The sequence below is a fragment of the Carassius gibelio genome, chromosome B1, assembly GCF_023724105.1.
Source record: "Carassius gibelio isolate Cgi1373 ecotype wild population from Czech Republic chromosome B1, carGib1.2-hapl.c, whole genome shotgun sequence".
In the NCBI taxonomy this organism is placed as follows: domain Eukaryota; kingdom Metazoa; phylum Chordata; class Actinopteri; order Cypriniformes; family Cyprinidae; genus Carassius; species Carassius gibelio.
In genome coordinates, this window is record NC_068396.1 from 7,806,283 (window position 1) to 7,812,241 (window position 5,959).

Consider the following 5,959-nt stretch of genomic DNA (forward strand, 5'->3'; position numbering starts at 1 on the left):
CAATAGTTCAGGAAACTGAATAATATTAATAACATCAATATTAATATGAAGAGAAAAATAAATTAAAAGCTTGGCATTAGGGCTTTTATAGTAAGCTTCAGCATTCTTCATGTATTTTCTTTTTTTTCCTCTTTTTTTTATGAATTCAAATGTTTTGTAAACACTGTATGAAATTGCAAAAGCCTTATTGAAAACACTTTATGAAGTGCACTTTTAAATATTAATTAGTTGCTGATCAGCACAACAAATACAGAATTTCTGTGTTTGGCATGGTATTGTCCTTTGAATAAAATAAACATATACCATGTTTTTTCCCATAATTTCACAACAGCGAGCTTGCCTTCTCTCGTGCCTGTGATCTCTTTCTGGTCACCTGGAAATGCTCTCCTGATCCACTGTTCGCAGGAGCAGCAGGAATGACCATTATCCACCACGGATCACAAAGAAAGGCCTGCAAACTCCGGATACAGAGTAAGAGTGAGAAAAAGGGGAAGAAGAGAAAGAAAGAGAGAGGGTCACACTTCTCTGACATGCATTCATCCGATGGGTCGTTTCATCCCTGAAAAACAAAAACACCACAGAAGAAAAGCAAAACTGGAAACCTGCAGGAAGGAAAAAAGAAATCCAACCGGGGGGGAATAAGCAGCAATTTAACCTCACACACACACAAAAACAGATGTACACACACATACACACACACATACTTGATGTCGCATGAAAGCCATCATAAACTCAAGCTCTCTCTCCCCCTCTCACTCTGAACTGTGTGATAAATGTTTAATTAGGAGACTAATTGTGTGTATAATTAACAGTCATCAATCTCATAACATCGGAGAGTAATCATCAGCTAATGCTATCTGATGTGTACTCACACACACACACACACACACACACACACACACACACACACACGCAAGCACCCCTGCAAAATATGCGATGCATATTTAATGTGATTTAAATATCCATTAACACTCTATTATTTCACTTTATAAGAAAAAATCATGCATAAATTATATATTTACATTTTTGAAGAAAATATGAGTGTGGTTGTTGCCATGCAAATCTTGTTGCCATATGCTAAGGTGTTGGCGGTGGTTGCTAGGGCACTGCAATGCATTTGCCATGCTGCATGAATGTTTTTTGCATTGCAATGAAGTTGCCCACTGGCTCTGGTCCCTACGTCATGCAAACCTATAGCTATTTAATTTCATTGTCCATAAAGCAATAAAAAAAGTGTGATCACTTAGAAAAGCTTTGGCAAACACCACTAATGAATTATAATTATATGTCTGTATCATTACCTGACTGTTCACTGGATTATCCATAAGGTCAAACTCAACATAAAATCAAATGTACATGATTAGCATCAAGACATATCACCATATGCTGTGATCGTAGAAAAAATGGAAAGCAATTTGTTTTAGTGTAATTGCCTTTAAGATAGTGTTTTTAAATAAAAAAATGTTAATAGCACTGCATGGTGGTAAAGAGTGTAATATTCTACGCATTCGAGATGTTTTAAGTTCTATTTTTTGCAAAGTGAGGATCACACCGGTGGCTGAATTTTGCATGTAAATCTCACTACAGATGTCAAAAAATTACACATCTTATACTGTCAAATATGACAGGAGAGTGACATCCTTAAATTATTCCCTAGACATGGTCTCGGCTCACAAGCACACTGTCTGCGTATGCTGAAAGAGAGAAAAAACCCTGTTAACGGAGTGATGGCGGATTCAGATTAGGAGAAGTCAGATTATGTCAATGTCAGAACATAGATCTGGATATACTGAAATGCTTTAATGTAGCCATATCGGTTTAGTCCATTATACGTCTCTACACACACAGAGACATGCACACACATGGTCAAAGACATACGTGGTTTTACTATGATACCAAATACTCCTGAATGTCAGATAGGATCCTTCTGAATTTCCCCTCAGGGATCTATAAAACACCTTTATCTCTGTATCTGTGAGTGATATGTAGCTGCAGTGGGTCATGTGTTGTTTACACATTTGTAGAAATGACTACTACTTGTCAACAAAGCAAATATACTCAAAGAAATATTGTGGATGCAATCGTTCAAAAGTACATATACAATGAAATTGTGGATGTGAGGAAAAATGCAGAATAGGTTTCTGACAAACTTTATGGTTCAAAAAAGATTTATTTGTATATATAAGTAGACATTTTCATTTCATTCCATAGTTTTCATGTTCGTGTTTACATCAGCCTTGTCAAGAATAATTGTTGGAAGAAATATTCTTGACACAAAATGATGTTCTTGACAATATCAAAAAAATAATATATTTTTTTTACTTTAAATATAGATGGGGCTAATGATTTTTCCTAATTAAAGTTATTATTAGCAAACCATCACAAAGCATGTTTTGACAAAAATGTTGTGGGCTGTTTTTTTATGCATTTTTTGAAGCACATCCATATATAACCACTTCAAATGAAATGGTAACATTTTGAATTTCTCAGGCATTAATGGCATAATTTTTGAAAATTTCTCAAATATCTTTAATACCTCAGCTGTTTCTCTTAGAAAGAAATGTAATTTAATAGAGATCAAATAAAGATTTGGCTTAAATGTCTTGTCCTGACACTAAGAGCCCAGTAAATGCCAAGGACAAAAAGTGCAAAATCAGACGCATATATGACCTCAAACATTTATCATCAAAGACCAAAATACAGGAGAGAGTTTTCAACAGACAAAGTAACTAAGAACTGCAGTCTTTTACAAAAAGGTGACAAAAAATGGACTTCTGAGAGATAATATTTTCATCAGGGAATATTTTTTTTTCTTCCCAAATCACATATAATGAGCCTGTAAGTGTGGCAAAACAAGATTCTTCCAAAGCTATTAAGATGAACATCACTGAACACAATTCTATTTAGACTACTTCTCAGACTGCACCTGAGTCTACCTGCCAAAACAGTACAGGCTTCACGTTGAACCGGTTTGAAAACATACAAAGATTAAATGCTATTTGTGAGGCGTTTATGTGGATCATGTAAACAACTACACCTTGCCATATTCCAGCAGCCCGGCCTCCTTCTCATTCTCCTCTCTTTCTCAGGCTCCCTCACTGCCTCTGTCAGATTGACATATTGGGTTAATAAGTGCCTCTCCCTAGCCTGAGCAAACTGATTAAATATTAATCCTGAAGTGGAGGTCAGAGAAAACTAACAAACAGCCGCTTGGATGCACACACGCTCAGACATGAACACACACACACACATCTGCATTATCAGAAGCGTTTAAGCTGTCTAATTAATTTCTCTGCTCATATGGTGGCTTTAAATTGCACTGGCTTGTTCATGAACACATACACCCATAATCTCATATATAGACACACACACGCAAATACTCACGAGATCGTACTGAAGCATGTTCAAAACAATCATCCTAACAAAGACAACCAGTACAGTGTGTGATCATAAAAGGCGTAAATAATTCTGACAAGGGTATACCGAGTCAATTAGCATTCATTCAAGTGTTATATATTATATATATATATCATTTTCAAAAATAAGTTAACAAAAGTGACAGCTAAGACAAGTTACAAAAACATTTCTATTTCAAATAAATTAATGATCTTTCCATTCACCCAAAAATCCTGGAAAAAGGGTATTATTGTTTCCACAAAAATATTAAGCAGTACATATATTTTCAACACTGTCATAAGGAAATGTTTCTTGAGCAGCAAATCAGGATATTAGAATGATTTATGAAGAATCATGTGACAGTAATGATGTTCAATATTCAGCTTTGTCATTTTAAATATGTAATACTATTTAACAGCCGTACTGTATTTCTGATCAAATATATATATAGCTTGGTGAGCATAAGATATTATTTCATCCTTGTCAGAGTGACCACATCTCATCTGGCAACCTATGAAGGTCTTATAAGTCAATGAGGGTCTGACTCAAGCAATTAAAACAAGTGAATGAGTAACTGAGGCGGAGGAAAAGAAGAGGTTCAAACTTCGGAAGCGTCATTCCCAGTGGATGAAGAATTATGGCATAATGAGAAGTTCCCCCTCTCCCCAACCCTCCGACTGGATTTATAGCTTCACTTCTTCATGTCTTCATGGAGTCATCTGCTCACACTTACTGTATATCATGAGCTGGGTGTTGGAGAGTTTTCTCATATGGTATTATAATTATCTCTTTAACAGGATCTATTATGACGGCAGTACAAAGGGGAATCGTTTTTTACAACCTGCCATCTGTGTGTGTGAGTGAGCAGCAACTACTGGATCATTTGCTGAAGTCTGCATAAGATGTCATGAAAAATGAATTAGCATTAAATGCATGCTGTTAAATCATACGCATTAGCCAGTCATGTCAACTACTGGACGTTTCCTGTCAGTACTACTACAGAATCAGATTGTTTCTGGACCAAACACACCAGTCCACAGTCAATGCAAGTACAACATTAAATAATTCAGCACAGAACATCTTCCTGCAGCCTAACAGATTTTACAGCCTAATCTGTGAGTTCTGTATAAATAGAGCTGTATAATCTTGGTTCTGGATAAACAATCAATATATCAAAAAAGAAAAATACACAGGAGAGCATTTGCTGGATTCACAATTAGTGCAAAGATCCTTTTAAATGGACAGTTCAGTCAAAAATGAAAATTGTGTAATCATTTCTTCATCTTCATGTTGTTTCAAACCAGATTTAGCTTTTTATGGAAAACATAGGGTTATATTTTGAGAAATGTTGCAGTGTTACAATGGAAGCTGATGGTAACCAATACTATTTGCTTACCAAAGTTCTTAAAAATATCTTAATCTGTGTTTCACAGAGAGAGAAAAAAATACATATGTTTAATGGAACAGTTAAAAAAAAAATTATTTTGCTGAATTTTGCTAAACATTTCTCTATCGAAGATGCAAATGAGTTTGTTTCTTCATGGGAACAGATTTAGAGAAATGTGCAGTAGCACATGCTCATCAATAGATCCACTGCAGTGAATGGGTACCGTCAGAATGAGAGTCAAACAGCAGATAAAAACATTGGTGAGCAAGTGGCGTAATGCTACATTTCTCCAAACCTACATCTTTGATGGTCTGAGGGTGAGCCCATTTTTAGCAAATTTTCATTTCTGGGTGAACTATTCCTTTAAGTCTCTCAAACCTCAAGTATACATGTTTTATGAATCTCAGGACTGATTCATTTAAACAAACCTGCTCATAAGAGTCATTTTTTCATGACTAAATGGCATCATGGCTCATTTTGCATGTAGATGAAATGGCATTTTTTCTTGTCTATCACAAACATTAGGTACGTTTTAAATGTGACCACTTTAGTGGAAGTCTGGACCCCTGCACTGATATTACACAATGTGATATCAATAACTTACTTAATCTCCAAAGAACTATAAAGCCATTATCTCAAAAGCCCAATGAAGAGGTTTCCTTGCTGATCTTAAGCTGTCTCTCAGTCTCTTCCGGTTTTCACCTAAAATACTAATGAACCTCAGTGAATGTGTTTAGCTTCCATTTCCCTCATGCATTCTCTCCCTGTCTTTCACACACTCTCTTGATGAAGCTCATGGGAACCTTTTCTTTTCAATCAAGAAAGAGCAACTATTTGTATGACCTATGAACTCTGCCAGAGAGCTGGATCCTGGACTCTTAACAAGATTATCAGAGGTACACGGCTGTGTGTTACAAGAACGGAACAAAAGATAATCAGCCTTTCAACAGAAAATAAAGACTCATCTATTCTCAGTGAATCGCTCTCTCTAAGTCTATATAAATGTTTAATGTCTGGCAAATGAGCTTCTTACAAGAGATAACTGTAACTGATGTTACCTTGTTCAAGTAATCTGGGCAAATACGTGTAGGTGCATAGAAAAAGGTGAAAATTAAATCACACTCACACACTTTTAACATCTGCACATTGTAACCCACCAAGCATAATCAAAATCTA